Source organism: Dermacentor silvarum, chromosome 4, assembly GCF_013339745.2.
Source record: "Dermacentor silvarum isolate Dsil-2018 chromosome 4, BIME_Dsil_1.4, whole genome shotgun sequence".
Taxonomy (NCBI): domain Eukaryota; kingdom Metazoa; phylum Arthropoda; class Arachnida; order Ixodida; family Ixodidae; genus Dermacentor; species Dermacentor silvarum.
In genome coordinates, this window is record NC_051157.2 from 182,671,967 (window position 1) to 182,691,720 (window position 19,754).

The 19,754-nt window shown below is 50.1% G+C and overlaps 1 protein-coding gene across 1 annotated transcript in view; it reads right to left on the reverse strand.

The window, feature by feature from the left end:
• Positions 1–19,754, reverse strand: part of LOC119449094 (beta-1,4-N-acetylgalactosaminyltransferase bre-4) — a 97,768-nt gene that overhangs the window by 70,432 nt on the left and 7,582 nt on the right. The gene's annotated exons all lie outside the window — the stretch shown is intronic.

Consider the following 19,754-nt stretch of genomic DNA (forward strand, 5'->3'; position numbering starts at 1 on the left):
GAGGAAAGTGGACTGCCCACACGAGCCGTCTGCCGTGCAGGAGCTCAACATCGAGGGCCAGTTCAGAATAACTATAGATGGCCGGGAGTTTCTGCGGCGCGACTGCACCAGCGCAGATTGAGCTCGACTCCAAATTTTTTTCACGGACGAAAACTTGAGGAAATTGAACGACGCTCCAATGTGGCGCATGGACGGAACATTTAAGACTGCGTCGCCGCTCTTTGAACAGTTCTACAGAATTCACGGTTGTCTTCATGGTCATGTGCTCCCTTTTAACGCGACAGCGTTAAGGGCCCCGTGTCGCAGAAAATCCGGCGTCGGCGACCGGCGTGCATTTCGGCTCGGTGGCGGAGAAAATCATCCCCAACAACCCCAACAACTTCAACCGCAAGGCCCTGCACGTAGTGCAAGGTTTTGGTGAACAAAAATTGAATTTCTCACAGTGAAATTCGTCGGAAAAATGGTAAACTACGACTTTACCAGTCGGCGTCGGATTCGCCGTCAAATTGTTTACCAATCGGCGTCGGATTGTAGTTTGACTGTACGAGAAAACCTAATTCTGCTACGAGGAAACCCAAACACAAACACTCCCTTTCCAGCATTTCTACCAGACTTACAGCCGCGCGTTCGGATACATTACTTGCAAAATGATATCCAGATGGTGCTCGCATCCCAGGCAGCTCAAATTGGGATTTCACCTGCTAATTCGTTTTGGACACGCGCGCGCGTCGGGGCAATAGCAAACAATTAATAAAATAATAAGGAAATGTGCTGGCACCTTCACATTTTAATATAAGATCACTTATGTTGCCCCTCGAAAGAAGTCTTTCGAGGGGCAACAGTTTAAAAGTGAAGCCGACTTAAAGGGGATTGGTGTAAGCTTGGTCTTTGTGAGCTGGCTTTCCCACCTTCAGTGTTGCAGTGAATGAAGCCTACTTGCCGTATGCAAACAATGCGATGTGAACGGGTCCCGATAACTATCGTGTTCTCTTAAAGGCGAAGCTTAAGCGTCCTCCAAATTTTATTTACTGCATAATGACTCGACGAACCCAGATGGCGTACGAGGCGATGAATTTCCAGGGTGACACCAGTTTGGAGATACGCGCCATCAAACTGGCCGTAAAAATGCACTGTTGTTTCACTCACTTTTTTTATCAAAATGCTGTTTTATACATTGAAGCACAAAAGTAACTGGAACGCCCATGTATTTCGTCCCACACTTTGGGAAATAATATTTCAAAACTGGTGTCATCCTGGAAATTTATTTCAAGGGAATGCGTCTTGCAAACTCACCGGCTACATTTCGTAAATTGCAATATGTGTCGTTAAGTATTTAACTAAGAAGTTCATTAGTCAATTTTTGTGAATTAGTTGAATATGTGTTTCGATTTCTCGTGCTACTAGTGTCCGCCTCTTCGAATAACCCAGCTCAGCGATAAGAATTATGCTACTTGCCACAGACGATTTTTAAAAATTCCGTAAAGCCTAATTTTGAACACCTGCAGGGTGTCCCAACTATCTAGCATCCAAACTTAAATGTATGCAAGTGCCATGTAGAAGACGAAGAAGTGCGGAACGAAGATTCCCTTTCTGTCTGCTCTGCGCTTCCAGCTTCAACAAGTTCGCCGGCTCTAAAGACGTTTCTAACATTAGTTCCCCCCCCCCCCCCCCCAGCTGAATCTTGTAAAATTATTATGGGTGCCAGGACACTGCGGATTACATTTAAATGAAATGGCCGATTCATTAGCGCGAGCATCCCTGAGTGGACCAATAATATCGGTCCTTCCAGTGGTGGCACAAATAACCGCGATCAGATATCGGAATTTTTCAATTCGTAGAGATATAATTGAAACAGTAACATCATGGACTGAATTTCAGCACCTAAAATTTCCGTGGAAAATACATTGGTGTCCATCAAGACAATCGGATGTAATAATCACAAAATTACGCTGCCGTGTCCCACCATTAAACCTATATTTACACAGGGCTGGTCTGGCGATATCGCCGCTGTGTCCATTCTGTCTAGAAATAGAAACCATAGAACACTACTTTTTAATATGTCGTCAGTATAAATTACAAGAAAAAGACTTCTTGAAATTCCGCTCGCTAAATTAGGGGTAAATTTTGCATCAGAAACAGTACTCTCTTTCGGTGCCTCGGTATTCGGCTTTAGCCACAGGGACGTGTTTGATGCCGTTTGTGGTTTCATTCAATCAACTGAACGAATAAAATTTTAAATCCATACTTTTACAACTAGAGATATAGCATGACATTTATATTATGAAAAGTGCAGTATAGGAAAATTATTCTGTCTGTTCTGATTACTAAATTGCACTGTAACAGTAGTTTCAAAAACCGCATCTAAAAGTTCAGGTGCCCAATTCTTGGCCAATCCCCCGGAGTGGGTACGAGCCATGTGCTGAGGATATCATCATCATCATCATCATCATCATCATCATCATCATCATCATCATCACGTGATTGTTCTGTGGTTCTTCAAAGTTCTGCAACTTCTGGATATAAGGAGCTTCCCCGAAGACGTCGTCCTCCGGAATGGGGGACGGAGGACCTCCGCGCCCTCCTGACAAGGCGAGTCCCGCGGCGGTAGCCCTGTCCGTGGGAAACCGCGACATCACCGACTATAGGCTTCCCGATTCATCTGATAGCTCCACAGCGGCAGAGATGAAATCGGACAGTGATTACACGCTAGTCCAATCGCGCCACTTGAAGCGCAAGCTTCGCCGGACGTCAGCAGGCAGTGATTCTACTCATAAAAGCAGATGCCATGAGCGGGTCTTCTCCGTGAGCTACACCCCAACTACAGCAGGAACGAATTTGAATTCGTTGAACAGACAATCGCTGACTAAATTTTTCGATCGAATAGCCTCAGGACATGCGAGAGAGATTAATGCTCGGAAGAACATTCTAACGGTGGACGTGAGTTCTCAGGCAGAATTGGAGGCTTTGAAATCCATTGAAGTGGTTGGCAACATCCCAGTTCAGTCATTCCTAGCGTACGGCAACGATACATGCACTGGTGTTGTATCAGATGTGGACATTGACATCAAGGATGAAGACCTACGATCTCTTCTATTGTCGACAGTGCGAATACTCGACATCCACCGATTCGGCCGTTCCCGGTGCATCAAGTTGGTCTTCGAGTCAGACTCTTTGCCAGCATCGATAAAAGTAGGTTATGTGAGGCACTCGGTGCGTCCATATGTGCCACGACCGTTACAGTGTCTCAAGTGTTTCAAACTGGGCCACGTGAGTGCTGTGTGTAAGAGCCCTACGTCGTGCCGTAGATGTGGTGGTGCTCATCAGGTAGACTCCTGTGAGATTGACGCCATGAAATGTGCAAATTGCTCCGGAGCCCATGAAGCGACATCCAAGGACTGCCCCAAAATGGCAGAGGAGAGAAATACTGCGAAAAATGGTGAGAGAGAACTCCACGCACAAGGAGGCTGCCAATTCCGTCCGCAAGAAAAGGCGCCGGTTGCGGCAACGGCGTCTCCGCTCCCAGAGCAAGTCCCGAGGGAAAGAGGCACTTCCTTTGAGTACTTGGATGCAAAACGTACCACAGAGAGAGCAAGGCCGGGACACACAAGATGCGCCTCCCCCAGTACCTTCGCGCCCGTCAAGGAATGAAGCGTCATCCAACGTGCGTCCAACCTCTTCGGCTGTAGCGTGGCCTTCGCTACCACAAAGGGCTTCAGGTGGAGATACTCCTTCGGTGCTCCAGCCAAGAGCCGGGAGGGTAATGAAAGGCTTGAAAATGAAAAGATGATAGACATGCTTAAACATCTAGTAAACACTATGCGTATATTGATCTCCGGATTGGCAACGCCAACTGCACTATCTGTCGTGAAGGCGTTAGACGCTATGGAGCCGCTATTAGCAGCTCTAAAATAAGGGTGGCAATCATGGCTCTCACGATAAAACACTGGACATTGGAACAGAAGATGCATCATTCTGTTATAATGCAATGGAATGCTCGAGGTCTACGCGGCCGCATGTCTGACTTTAGGCAACGGGTTTTCAAATACCGCTTCCCAGTGATCGTGATATGCGAGCCAAATCTCAAGTCGGACTTTCGCCTTTCTGGATACGTTAAGCTCGGGTCATGTGAAGATGGACACAAGAACAAAGTGTTAATGTGTATACGCAGCGACATGACGTTTGTTCGGCACACGATCACTCCACATGACAGCAATGAATATGTGTGTGACACTAAATCATAAACTGCATGTGCTTTCGATCATCGGCGCCTACATACCTCCTAGACAAAGATTTGACCTCTCCTACCTATCTACTGTGTTACAAAGTTCCCCAGGCCCTCATGTTCTTATTGTAGACTTCAATGCTCATCATCCTTACTGGGGAAGTGCCGCAATGAACTGTCGGGGTAGGAACGTGATGGACTTCATAGAAACTGAGGGTCTGACTGTCATCAACGATGGGTCTCCCACTTACATCCGCGGCACTACCTACGGAAGTTGCTTAGACCTCACTATTGTATCTCAGAGCCTCCTGCCCTCAGTTAGCTGGTGCTTGGACATAGAAACGCATGGGAGCGATCATATACCAACATATGTGCAGATGAAGTGGTTTGTGCAAGCAACTGCATCTACTGTACGCTGCACTGATTGGTCCACATTCTCTACATGTGTCGAAGAGTATTGCGGAGACATCACTTCACCATCTGATATAGAAGACGTTATTGTATCATCAGTGCAGAAGACAACAAAGTTTATCAGTGCACCTACATCCAGAACGGCGATTGATGTTGAATATGAACGGCTCCGCGCAATCCGTCGTAGAGCGGAAAGGAAGGTTGGGCGAACTCAATCGTCATTAGACCTTGTCTCATGTCGACGAGCTCAACGAAAAATACGGCGTCACCTTCAAAAAATGGGAAAACAACGGTGGAGGACCTTCTGTTCGTCTCTGGATCCTCGAAAGCCACTTTCTAGGATCTCGCAGATAGTACGAAGCCTTCGTGCCCCTCCTCAGCAAAAATATCCTTTCCGTGCTCTAGCACTTCACCAATCTGACAGAAGTGCAGGTTGCCGAAGACTTCTGTAAGAGAGTCACCCGTACCAATATTTTAACATGTCCAACATTGTATCAACCCGTGCCACCTACTAAAGATGCTCGTCTTGACCTTCCTTTCACGATGCCGGAATTGGAAGCTGCACTTGCTGCTTCGAGACGATCTTCTGCACCTGGACCTGACAGTATTTCATATACTGCTCTGTGCCACCTTAGTGTGGAAGGTCGGAAAGTCCTGCTGTCGTGCTATAACGCCACGTGGTCATCCAGTACAGTCCCGAAGCAGTGGAAAACCAGCCGTTTGGTGGCCCTCCTAAAGCCAGGAAAATCGCCTTACGAAATGTCATCTTACCGGCCAGTAGCTTTAGCTAGCTGTGTCGGTAAGGTGATGGAACGAATGGTGCTCACTAGATTAGAATGGTTCATGGAAGGGAATGAGTTTTATCCTGAAATGATGACCGGATTTAGACGTGGACGTTCTGCAATAGATGGGGTCATTGATCTCGTGTCCACGATCTAACACGAAAAAAGGCGACACCTACTTGTAGGAGCAGTTTTCTTGGACATAAAAGGAGCCTATGACAATGTACTGCACGAAGCCATTCTTGATGCCCTCGGTAATTTGGGCATCGGCGGCCGTCTCTACATGTGGATTGAAAGTTACCTAGATGGTCGCACAGTCTTCATGTCCATTACTGATGGCGGAACGAGAAGACACGTTGTGGTCCGTGGAGTGCCTCAAGGAGGAGTGCTCAGCCCAACTCTTTTCAATATTGCCCTTATTGGCCTTGCGGAAATAATTCCTGATACAGTACGCATCAGTACCTACGCAGATGACATATGCATATGGGCGTCCGCAGTCACGCGACCGCAAATTCGTGCAAGATTACAGCGAGCTGTTTCTTTAACGTCTCAGTACCTGCAGTGCCAAGGACTGCAACTGGCTCCAGAAAAATGCGCTGCGATAGCGTTCACACGGAAGCTTATGTGTTGGTATCCAATTATGATCAATGGCAATACCATCCCATATGTTACCCATCACAGATACCTCGGCGTTGTCATTGACCGCGGTGTTTCATGGTCAAAGCATGTGGCAATGTTAAAGAAAAAATTAACTGGGCTTGCTCAAGTGTTTCGCTTTCTGGCCGGTAGGAAGTGGGGTCCATCTGAGCATTCGCTACTCCGGCTGTACCAGGCTCTCTACGTCGGCTACATTCGGTATAGCCTGCCAGTTTTATCAGGTATGAGCCGGTCATGTTTGCGTACGCTGGAAAGTGTCCAGGCACAGATGCTGAAAACATGTCTCGGTGTTCCACGTTGCACCTCAACCTACGGAACAATTGAGGAGGCTCGCGTCACCCCTTTACCTGTCTATCTACGATGCGAACCTCTTCGAGTATTCCTGCGACTGCTGTGCTGTCATGGATGCCACCCCTTATCGACACTTCCCGACATACGGCCGGACTCCACCTTTTCAAGAGCCATTAAATGCAAAGAATCTGCCATACCATCATACTTTGCCCCTGCTGACCTTCCACGTATGCCCCCATGGGTGATGTCCAAAATACGGGTGCGTCTATCTATTCCCGGAATTTCTAAAAAATCGCGAATACCTACCGTCGGCCTCAGACATTTAACACTTGAATATATGTCGAATGAATATAACTCCTCGGTGAATGTGTATACAGACGGATCGGTCTCGTCGTATGCGTCGGGTGCGGCTTTCGTCGTGCCTACGCATCAAGTCATTCGACGGTTTCGTCTGTGTAACAAGACGACTACAACATCTACGGAACTAGTGGCAATCAGAGAGGCCGTTCAATATATTTTGCAACAGCCTCCTCAAGTATGGACAGTCTTCAGTGACGCAAAATCGGCTCTGCAACTACTTAGACTGGTGTTGAAAGAAAGCGCTTACAGAGTGTTGGCTCTTCAAACTGCCTGGCTATACACTTTAGCGCAAGAAAACGGCCACCACATCACATTTCAGTGGATTCCCAGTCACTGTGGTATACACGGAAACGAATTGGCTGATGCCGAAGCGAAGAAAGCACTCGAAGAACCAGAGTCAATGCTTGCAATTCCATTTTCAAGAGCGGACGCCAACTGCCTTCTCTCCAGTGTCATCCGAAAATCGACAGAAAAGCACTGGGACAATCCGGATAATCGACACAGACGACTGCAGAGATTGGACCCTACCATGAAATTTAGGCTACCACCAAAAATTCAACGCAGCTGTGCCAGTCTTCTGCACAGACTAAGGCTGGGGGTAGCGTTTACGCGCGGATACGTACACCTCATGCGACGCACCGAGTTTCCAGACTGTGAATTGTGCAATGTCAATGAGACTTTAGGTCATGTGCTTTGTGACTGCCCTAGGTACAGTCAACCACAAAAGTTTGCGGACCACGCGAGCGCGTGCCAGACTGCCTATCCGCGCCACCTAGCGGTACGCCACCTAGCGGCGACAGGGGCGCTCTCCCGGATATGAGCCCTCTTGGTACTCGCCTGCCTGTTAATTTTTTATTCCCGTGCATGACATTGTTAGTTCGTTGTGTTGACGCAGAGCGCTGTCTGCGATAAGACCGCCACATATCTGGCTTGATAGCAGTATCGGAGCAATCACTGCAACCTTTGTCGACTGGTGTGCCAGTGGGTAGATAAGTTTCACGAAGCGCTGCGACGATTTTTTTACGCTACGTTTACTGGCGCACTTTGGTTGGCAGCATCTTGGTCCAATGAGTGTTGCTGCTTCTGCGTCTTGAGAGAAAGGGTAGAGAGGTGTTTCACTGTCATCAAAAATAAAGAAAAAGCGGATGCATAGAAAATTTTCTTTCACACATAGGCGCATCTTCGCATCAGTCGCTGAAAACGTAGTAGACTTGCTTCAGGCCACGTGGTGATTGCCTATTTGGAAAGATGCCGCTGCGTGTTCCACTTGACGAAAGAAGGCACATTGTGCGTTTATTTATAGAGGGAATACCTCAGCGCGAAATCTGCCGCCGAACCAACAGGAGCCGGACTGCCGTGAATAGGATTACTCAAGCTTTCCGCGACGATGACAGATTCACAGATATGGAGCGCAGTGGGCGTCCAAGGGCCACGACTGAGGAAGAGGACCGCCTGATTACGGCCGCCATCGTGGCTGATCCTTTTCAAAGTGCAGAGGATATCCGAGAAGCGCTCTCGCTCACGGTATCGTCTGAGACTGTAAGAAGAAGGCTGAGTGAGCTTGGCCTGCAGTCTTTCGTAGCAGCACAGAAGCCCTGCCTCTCAGACAGCCAGCTACAAGAACGACTCATGTTCGCTACAGCAATGAAAGATTGGACAACAGAGAAATGGGGCGATGTCATCTTTAGCGACGAGTCAACTTTTTCCACGCGCTGGGACCAACGGAAGCGGGTTTGGCGTCCACTAAACTGCAGGTGTGTTTACAGTGTATTGGCAGTTAATTCACGAAGCTAATTCTGCATCACAACATGTTTCACGTAAAATGAGCTTTTGGACATTACGAGATTTTTCTGTAGTGGTATTATGCTGAAAACATTAACGATTGTTTCATAGTACTACTTACTCTGAAGCTAATTAAAAGCTGCCAGTGGGTCTTTCAGTACTATCTAATGATGTTTGCACGTTTTCTATTGCAACTCTATAACAGCATTATAAAGTTCATACGAAAGAGGAATCACAACATTTTTAGACGCGCCGCTGGAACCCAATTGTATGCTATTTCTTGCAGATATCTGCCTAATTACACACAGAGTGTTCTATCCAGTGGACGGTGTTCCGTGAGCGTGTGGGGAGCAATCAGCAAAGATGGCCTTGGTCCCCTTGTGCGTCTGGAAGAACCTTCGCCGGAAAAGCCGGGGAAGACGTGGACGGAGGGCTCAGCTTTTACCAACGCGCAAGTCGGTTCAATGGCTGGAATGCCACTGCCCAGCTTAACAACGTTGCCTTCTTCCTCAAGGGAGTCGCGTCAGTGTGGTTTGAGAACCACGAAGAAAGCATGACGACGTGGGAACGGTTCGTAGAGGAAATCAAGAAGTGCTTCGGAGATCTGGCAGCTAAAAAGTTGTCGCAGTTTCACCTGAAAGGCGAAGCATTAATTGCGATAGCAAATTTGTAGAGAGCTATACGGAGTAATGATAGTAACTTTATCAGCTGTATAAACTTGGACATGCAGCAGCACCGGCAACACGCAGAACTGTTGTCGACGCCGTCGGCGTTTTGCCCGCGTTCGCACAATATGCGTGCGGCGTTGGTGACTGTTGCCGGAGCCTCTGATATAAATAGGCACTTGGTGCCGCAGCTAAACGTCGCCTCCCTTCCCTCCCCCTCCCCCCCCCCCCCACAGCTTTTCGTGCGTCAGAAGAAGGCGCGTTTGCTCTACATATATGGTGATTGTAAAGGAGGAAAGAGACGCCTACTTCTGCAGCCCTTAAGGGATCACGGCACAGAATGCGCGTTTGTTCTCCGCCGTGCGTTCACTCCCCGTGAAAGCGCGCGTCCCTCGCGCCCTTTCACTCGCACATACAGCGTTCGGCGGCGCGCGGCGACGATTTCATCTCCATTGACGTCATACGGAACCTCACGGCGACGGCGACACCGACGCCAGAAATCTGCTTTGGAGTGTCCATATAATTGCTATCGCAATAAAATAAGCGTGCGGAACAAACCCTAATGCAGCGAGCCCAAGTTCCCGGCGAAACATGCACGACGTACATCGAGGAAGTGCTGAAATTGTGCAAGGCCCTGGACCCTCAGATGACAGAAGAGGGCAAAGTTGGTCATCTTCTAAAAGGGATCGCCGAGGACGTGTACCAGTTCCTCATCGGCAAAGAGAGTCTGGACTCCGTAAGCGACGTCATTCGACACTGACGCACGTTTGAGGCCTTGAAAGCTCGGCGTATCACACCGAAGTTCGGCGGCCTGGCCAATGTAACTAACGTCGCCAGTGTTGACGTGGTCCCAGCTTCATCCGACCTTGCGTCAGTTATTCGGCAAGTGATGCGCGAAGAGCTAGACCGACGTGAGGCGGCTTCCGTCTCGACTCCGCGGATTCGAGAGCCCCTTTCTCACTACGACTTCGGTGAGACGTCCATCACTGCCGCCTCCGTAGACGCCAACAACTTCGCTCCTCGTTCAAAAGCGCCAAACGCTACTCTGAACGCGTATCCCAGTTATATAAGTTCCACGACGGTTACTCACCCAGAGCACCTGCAGTTTCTCAAGAGTAGGATGACCATGCCAGTTATCCTGCTAATGACAATTTCAGTGCGACCCGTGAGCGTCCCATCTGCTTCCAATGCGGTATTCGCGGTTACATCGCCAGATTTTGTCCTCATCGCCCACGCACGTCACCCCCGTCGTATGAGCGACCGCGCACTTTTTATCGGCGTAGCAATCGGCACGGCGACGGGACACGCTGGCCTTCTGACTCCGATAGCAGGACAAACCACCAGGCGAATTACCGTGGTGACTCTCCAGCTTCTGTGCGGAGCTTGACGCCACCGCCTTCACGCCAGCGCAGGTCTCAATCTCCGCGACGACGTCTCACGTCACCGCCGCCGGGAAACTAGGCGGCGCGACCAATGGAGGTGAGGTCGCCAGTCATCATCAGCTACACGCCCCTATGCCTCCACCAGTCACCATGCGTCATAACAAGATTCATGTTTTAGTAGACAATGTTGCTACGTTGGCCTTAGTGGACACGGGAGCGAGTGTGTCCGTTATCAGGCTGGATTTCAAAACCCGACTAGGCCGTAAAGTGATGTTCCGCTGGGGTAACCCTAATGCATTTCGTGCTGTGAGTGGAGAGTGGAGAGTAATCCGAGGGCGAGAAATGCATAGAGCACACCATCGGTTTCTCTGGCTCTTTTGCCGTTTTATCATCGGCACAGCACTGAGCGATTGCGAACGCCGGGGCTCATCGCGCGGCACCACATGAAAGGACACAGTCGGGTCAACACTGCCGCTGCCCCTGAACAAGCGCCTTGCGCCGTTGATACAGCCCTCAACACTACACACAAGCGGCATTTTCTGGCTGTTTCCCGCGAAGTCAACGTTTTTCGAGCCACGCAACACGCAAACAAACACTGCAACACCACTGTAGAGCGGAACAGGCGTGCACGGTGATGCATAGAGCAAAAATGAAACTATCACGACCGCATGCAACGCCACGCCATTTCTTCATATTTATTTAATTTTGCGCTAAACTTGTACTTCCTCGCTTGAAACGGTTTAAAAAGTTGGCAAATGCGGTTTATGTAGGTTTAAGGTGTATTTCATTTTGTGTTTTATTAGCAGTGATAAATTGCTCTCGACCAATCGCGACCGGGCTGCGTTTGTGATCTGTGACGTCACGAAGGTGTAGTGCGGGAAGTACGAAGGGGCGTCAGCACCTATCCTTCAGTTTTTCGCTTTTTTCTCGCTTATTAAACCTCTGTTTGCAGTAAGAATCATATGACTGTGATCGTGAAAGGATAATCTACCATTTAAGCTCAACTTCCGGTTTCTCTTTAGTGTCCTTTTAAGCATGAAATGCTTATAGCTCCCGTTGTTGGCGACCTTCCAGTGACCTTGAGCCAAAAGCTCGAGCCGTTATCCGGGCACTTAAAGGGCCCCTAAACCACCCAGAGATCGAAATTTAGTTCTGGCGTTGCAGTTGTGCACGAGTCTACAACGGACACGTAGCCGCGAGAATTTTTCGAAATGGTGCTGTAATAGCGGAGTTACGCGCGTTTGATGATCGAAAAACGGCCCACCCTCGTTTCGCTCTTCGCTACTCTCCTCGTCGGCTGGTCTCCCCTCCTCGCCGAGTGCTGCTCGAAATGTCACCTGCCAAAGGTCATCGCCAACGCGCTTCTCAAAACACTGCCTACTTCCGGTTAAGGCACGTCCACGCTAGCCATGCTAGCGACGAACCGCCCTCCAGTCTGCCGCGCGAGAGGTGCCCAAAGTAGACGGCAGTTCGGCCGGCGCCCCGCCAGCTGCACCATCAATGGCCCAATCGACGACCGCGAACCTGCGCGCCTCCGCCACCGGCAGCGAAAACATCAGCTGCAGCCGGGAGACGATGGGCTCGGCTGTGCTCGCATCGCAGCCGACGGCGCCGCTAATATCAGCGTATTTTTCTTCTTTGTGTACAATTATTGCGAAGAGCGATAACAACGATAAGAAAATATTGCAGCTTGTCAGCGTCGGTAATTCATTTCGAAGCGCCGTCCGCTTTAGCTTTGAAGGGAACCGGAAAAGGCCTAGCGACGATATCGGCGCCGTCGAGCGATCAGCGGCGGTGAGGCTGCCGCACAAATGAGTCCCGGTCTCATCCTCTCTACGTACGGCAAGGAAATCTCGTCGCTCGCGATCAAAACCGCTGTCGAACGGCGGCCCGCGAATGGCAAACGGCGTGCGGCGAGTTATCGTGCCGGTAACGTGGACGTAGACTCGGTGCTTCTCGGCTGCCCGCTGTTGTTGCGGTGCCGGCGCGTGTCATGCGAAGCGTGCCGCTATAGACCCTGTCTTGCGCGCACGTCTGGGAAGGCCAACACTGTCGCACTCTGTTCGCACAGTTAATCAGGCCGCTAAGCATGAAAGTGTTGGAACACGAACGATTTGGCACTTGCGTTGCGGGCTGTAATTACCTATGCGCAAGCGCGCACAACCGAGCAACACGGCGAGGACGAGCAGGGAGCGCGCGTACCTGCTAGCAGACAAACCGGAAGTCGTAGGTTCTTGTTCGACCAATGGACATCGTTTCCACCATTGACATCACCAGATTCCTCCTGCTGACATCGTGACGACCGCTGGGGATACCGGAAAGGCGAGGGGAGGAGGACGGCATTGTTTTTTTTTTTTTTTTATTATGTGGCGATCCCGCGGCGCGTAGCGCTGCAGCGTTTGGCATCGTTGATCGTGACGGCATTCTGAACTCGATGCGCGTGTTTACTTGAAATGTTCAAAAAATATCTGAGGTGGTTTAGGGGCCCTTTAAAACGAGAACATGCCGGCAAGTTGAAAAGGAAATTTAGTCACCCGTAGGCACGCGTACAACTGTGGTATGAACGTAGAGTGCAATATAACGTACCGTACATGGAATGCATCCTACTTGATATGAACAAAACAAATGAGGAAACAAAATAGTAAATGCTGTCTGCTTGACACTGGCCCTTTGCCAAACATAAAAAAACACTATGACAAGTTGCGAGAACAAAACGAGATCATCCTGGCAACCAGTCAAAACTTCAAAAATGCGTTCTCGGGCCCCCAACCCTTTGTATAGGACGGCATTACATGCGCTAGTTACTCTCCAAACAAATTAAAAAAAAATTTTTGCTTCCGAGTTCTTCCCAATGTTTCTTCACGATATCACTCAAGCTGTAACTTCTAGTACGCTGAAGTTTTATTTGTCATTTCCAGTAGCGACGTTCAACAGGCAGATACAGGGGCAGATGAAGTGGGCCGATCCTGGTGACATTGCAGAAAGGGTCCAAGCTCAATGGCACATACCCGCCATGTGGGCCGATCCTGGCGACAGTGCAGAAAGGGTCGAAGCTCAATGGCACATACCCCTGTGGGCTCGGGGACCTGTAACGCGCCCTTGAACTGCCCTTGTCGCACGTGGGCCCAAAGATACAAGATCACCAGCCTTGTCGAGAACAGGGGGGTAAGCGACGCTTGTCGTCCGATTCTAGCGTGAGTGCTTCGGAAGACCAGGCGAAACGTCAGCCAGGAGGAGGAGGAAGGAACTCTATTTTAGGCCAGCACGAAGGCCCAGTAAAGAAGAGCGCTTAAGATCCGCGGACCCCGAGTTGCGGGAGTGCGATGTTGAGGCCAAACGTCAGCGAAAAGCCGAGTTTGGGGCAAACGAAGCGCAACGCCTGCGACAGCGTCGTCTTGCCACAAGCTTCGCTTACCCACATTTTCTCGAAAGGGGAAGGGCTCTGAATTTTTTGTTAAAGTTTGGCCCAAGTTAAGTGAAACACCCTGTACATTCGGGGTTTAATTTAGTGGGCTTTCAAGATACTTTGAATGTTGACGTTCAATATCGCTCCGACAATATTTCATTGGGCTTTCAATATCGACATGCAACACATTACAACAATGTTTTAATGGGCGTTCATTGTTGAGACTAAACACATCTTCACCAACGCTTCAATGGGCTTTCAATATTGAAATAGAACAAGGTTTGAACGATACACAAATGATTTCGCAAGTTAGAATGCCTCAATTATTTGCGAAAAAATGTCGCGGGTTAATTATCAACACTTGTCAACAACTTCATCAATGATGTTTCAACAACACCACAACGTGCTTTCAATGCCATTTGTTGACGTTGATGAATAGCATTTTAATAACTTTTCTACACTTTTTTAGTGGCACGAGCAGCGAGTGACACTCTTGTTTCTTAAGCAGTGGCTTCCAGTCGACCACCGACTTGAAAAAATGTTTCTTCATTCAAAATAAATGATTAAAAATCAATACTGTTCGATATCGATGGTTCTACTTAACTTTGATGGATATGACATCAGAACATAAGTTTAGTTAGAAATTGAGTTAGCTTTAGTGACAGGAATGATTAGAAAATATTCAGAAATCACTAATTGCCATACACCAAAGCTCGGAGGTTAGATGGTTCGGCTCCATGTGCTTGGCGGTTTCCCGCCAGTTCCGTTCGCCATGGAAGCAGACGACGTCGACGACGCCGGGCCTAGTGTAGTGTAGTGTAGTTTACATCGTTTACGTCAAGAATTCACCAGCATTCTCTGTGCCTGTGTCGTACATTACTTTAATAACACAGTTTACACAAGGAAAACACAAAATTAACCGAAACAATACGCCAAAGTGCACCAACGCCGAGGTGCGAGCGCCACTAGCAGGCACCGAAGTCAAGGATTAGGGTTGTTTCTATCATTTCAAGCCCACCTTGTATTGCCTCACAAGTGTCGGGGGCGGCGGCGGCGGTGGTGTCACGCTAAAAAGTGGGCCTATCCTGGTGGTTGTGCAGAAAGGGTGCAACCTCAATGGCACCCCTGTGGGCTCGGGGACCTGTAACGCTTCCTTGAACTACCCTTGTCATACGTGGGGCCCAAAGAGACAAAATCACCAGCCTTGTCGAGAAAATCGGGGTGAGCGAAGGAGGAGGAGGAGGAGGACAGAACATTTATTTGGAACCGGAGGCTCGTGGTTTCTTCAGATGCGGGAGGCGACGACGGTTAGTCGGCCTGGAGTCCTTGCTCCCTGGCGGCGGCCTCTGCCCGCTCCGTGACTCAGGGCTGCTCATCTGGGTTGGAGCTGAGCAGTGTGGCCTCCCACTGCTACATCGTGGTAATTTGCAATCCCTGTGGACTACCGCGGATACGTATATTCGGACAGCCCCGCAGTATATGGAACAGGTCTTTGCACAGCTTGCACTGCGGCGTAAAAGTTGCTGGAAAAATGTATGAATACGGAATCGGTGTTGGGAAGGAGCCCGTCTGTATTTTCCTCCAGATGAGCTCCTGCCGTTTGGTTAGTGATTCGTGAGCTGGTGGGGATATATGTCTGCCTAGTTTATAATTTTGCGTAATTTCATTATACGTCACCATACGGTCTCGTGTCGACCACCCAAATTCCTCGATCTCCTCATTCTCCGTTCCGACCTGGGCTGGGCCTTGGGCTCGGGAGGCGAAAGCTCGAGCCTGTTGGTGGGCGGCCTCATTGCCGGGGAGTGAGGAGTGGGCTGGGGCCCAATGAATTTGGACAGTGCGATAGTTTGTGTTTTGGGCAAGGATTTTATTAGCTAGTGGGGAAATGCGCCCTTTAATATAATTGCGAATAGCGGATTTAGAGTCGCTGATAATGAAAGCGTTGGGAGTGCTGGCTATGGCCAGGGCGATGGCCGCCTCCTCCGGATTACTGGTTTTGATGGAAACTCCCGATATTGTTTTCTCTACATCACCGCGACCGAAAAAGCATGGCATCCTTAGATCTCGGCCGCGTCAACGTAGGCTGCTTTATGATTAGTTGCAAATCGGGTGTGCAGGGCTTTGGCCCGCTCCACCCTTCTTTCGGTGAGATGGGTGGGGTTCATATTACGAGGTATGGGGAGAATTTTGAGATGTGTTCTCTGAACAGGGATATACTGGTTTTGGGGGGTCATGGTAGGGGTGTAACGAATGCCGGCTTCTGAAAGAGTATAGCGACCGGCTGTAGTTAGTGACAACCTCTCATATTGCGCCGTGAGGTGGGCCTCCCCAATCTCCTCTAACGTATTGTTGAGTCCTAGTGCGAGAACCCTCTCCGTAGAGGTGCGTATCGGTAGGCCGAGGACCATCTTATGCACCCTCCGTAGAAATATCTCTACCCTGGACTTGTCAGCTTGCGTTAAGCGTAGATATGGCAGAGAGTACGTAATTCTGCTCAGCACGAAAGCCTGAACAAGTCTGAGAGTTTCCGCCTCCTTCATGCCAGCGTGCCTGTTAGTAATCCTGTTTATGAGTCTTATTGCTTGTAGTGTCGCCTTCTCCAACCTGTTTAGCGTTTCACTGTTCGGTCCGTAGTTTTGAATATAAAGCCCGAGGATCCTAATCGTAGGGACTTCTGGGATCGGATTCGCTCCCACTAAGATTGCGATCTTTGGTTGGGGGCTGCGAGCCCAGAAGTCCCTACGGATACCCAGAGGGTGACGTCATCAGCAGAGATGCTATCTGGGACAGTAGAGGAGGTAACCCTCTCATCGCCAGATTAAATAGAAAGGGAGACAAAACCGATCCTTGAGGGGTCCCTCGACTGCCTAAGTGAATGGTGTTCGAGCGCAGATCACCAAAGTTGATCTCCGCTTTCCTGTTGTGTAAAAAGTCTCTGACATATGAGTAAGTGCGCGGCCCCACGCCTAGCTGATGTAGCGATTGAAGAATAGCTGTATGCGTAATGTTATCGAAGGCTTTTGTCAAGCCTAACCCCAATATCGCCTTAGTGCCCGCCACAGAGATTCGATCCAGCATGTCATGCCGAATACGCAGCATGGCGTTCTGAGTCGACAACCCTGGGCGGAACCCGATCAGGGCGGGGGGAAGAAGGTTGTTGTCTTCAACAAAGTTGCGGAGTCTATTAAGAACAACATGCTCCATTAGCTTTCCTAAACAGGAGGTAAGCGAAGCTTGTCGTCCGATTCTAGCGTGCTGATTCTAGCGTGATGGCTTCCGGAGCCCAGGCGAAACGTCAACGAAAAGCCGCCGACCCTGAGATTAGGGCAAACGAAGCGGAACGCCTGCGACAGCGTCGTCTTGTCACAAGCTTCGTTTACCCCCATTTTCTCGACAGGATGATCATAATGGGTTAATAGCCGAGATAGAAATATTTCAGTGCCGCGAACACATGATTTCATGCAGGAGGCGAGCGTCACTGCCAACGCAGATGCTCTTTCCGCTTGCTCCCGTCTAGCCTCCGCAAGCGAAGTTCCTTCCCTGCGTTCTCCCATACCGGAGCTGGAGGATCGCGTGCGGTATACGTCACGAAGCTGTAAAAAAGAAAGAGGAGCTCGTGACGCGACCATCACTCTTCGATGGTCGCGTCCAGATGTAGAAAAAAACTCTCATTGACCGTATGCTGTATGTGCGAGTAAAAGCGCGCGAGGGCGAGGGACGTGCGCTTTCACGGGGAGCGAACGCACGGCGGAGAGCAAACGCGACTTCCCACAGGAAGGGAAGCGGTGGGCGAGGAGGGCATCGAGGCACCCTAGACTGTGCATGCCCGCTCTCCCACTGCGGCGCATGCGCGCAGCTTTGCCGGCCTCTGCCGCCTGTGCCGCGGACTCTCTCTGGGATCTCGCCCGCCTCTCCCTTAACAGTGTCGACAACGGCGCTTAGCCGTTCCGTCACGTAGACATCGCGCTAGCTCTCTTATCAGCTGCCCTTACGACTCGCCATCGCCCAGCCGCGTGCCGTTCGTTCGGAGGAACAACGCAACGAGCGACGGGAAACTGTCGACTCAATCTCCCATGCGAAAGGAGGACAGCGGGAAGGCAGTGCGGGAGGTAGGGGTTGCGGCTTCTGCTCTGCGAGCAACTTGTACTTTGCGCGGCGCCGGGCGGTCGCGCGCACCGTATCTTGAAAGCGATCTGCCACACGGCTCCTACCTTTGTATGCGCTGTGTTTTAACCGCTCAGATTCTGTTGAAGCGATAGACCGCATGAACGTTCACCCGCTGCTGCTGGCGCGCTTGCTCCCGCCAGCGTTTTGACAGCGGTTGTGTGCGGTCACACAAACAACGCGCTGTTGTCGACGGCAGCGGCCTTTGGCCGCGTTCACATCGAACGCGCGCGGCGTGGGTGCCGTATTTATCAAGAACGTGCCAACCTTTGCCGTATACCCTATGGCGGTGTACCGTAGCGACCATAAGGCCATGGTCCCTGTGGTAACTAAATAAATGAAAACCACCGGATCATATATATTTCTCATTCTTTAATAGCTCAAATAACCAATTACACCATCACATCTTAATAGTCATAATTGGAAATACATAATTCCTACCATAGTACAGCTTCGCTGGTCTTCAATCACTGCGCGGCAGTGGGAGAGCGGGCACGCACACGCACCGCTCCCCTTCCACTGGAAAGTTGCGTTTGCTCTCCGCCGTGCTACGGTGTCTAGCCGTGCGCTCGCTTCCCGTGAAAGCGCGCATCCCTCGCCCTCGCGCGCTTTCACTCGCACATAAGTCGCGCAGCTCGCGCTTGCTCTACGCCGTGCGTTCGCTCCCCGTGAAAGCACGTAGGTCGCCCTAGCGCGCTTTCACTCGCACATACAGCATACGACCAATGAGAGTTTTTTTATTGCGATAGCAATTATATGGACACTCAAAAGCAGATTTCTGCCGTCGGCGTCGCCGTCGCCGTCGCCGTCGCCGTGAGGTTCCGTATGACGTCAATCGAGATGAAATCTTGGCCGCGCGCCGCCGAACGCTGTATGTGCGAGTGAAAGGGCGCGAGGGACGCGCTCTTTCACGGCGAGTGAACGCACGGCGGAGAACAAACGCGCGTTCTGCGCCGTGCTTCCTTAAGGGCTGCAGAAGTAGGCGTCTCTTTCCTCCTTTACAATCATCATATATGTAGAGCAAACGCGCCTTCTTTCGACGCGCGAGAGGCCGTGGGGGAGGGGGGAGGGGGAGGGAAGGGAGACGACGTTTAGCTGCGGCACCAAATGCCTATTTATATCAGAGGCTCCGGCAACAGTCACCAACGCCGCAGGCATTTTGAGCGAACGCGGGAAAAACGCCGACGGCGTCGACAACAGTTCTGCGCGTTGCCGGTGCTGCTGCATGTCCAAATTTATACAGCTGATAAAGCTAATATCATTACTCCGTATAGCTCTCTACAAATTTGCTATCACAATTGATGCTTCGCCTTTCAGGTGAAACTGCGACAACTTTTTCTATTGCCGGACGCCATCATCGAAGATTGATCCCTTAACAGCTTCGCTGTAAAAACACGAAGACATTCGGTATGAGGCTTTATTATTTCTCTAAACTTTAATTCGTCCATTGAAGCAACAGATCGATCAAACAAATAACAGCTGTTTCTTTGAATAATTCTCGAAGTCACGGGCCACTATGAGCGACGTCATAGCGCGGAGACCTATGCCAACACCCTCTAGAAAAATATGAAGGCCTTAGCTCTCTTCGCGTGACGTCACACGATGGGGCGGATTGAAAAAAAAAAAAGATAT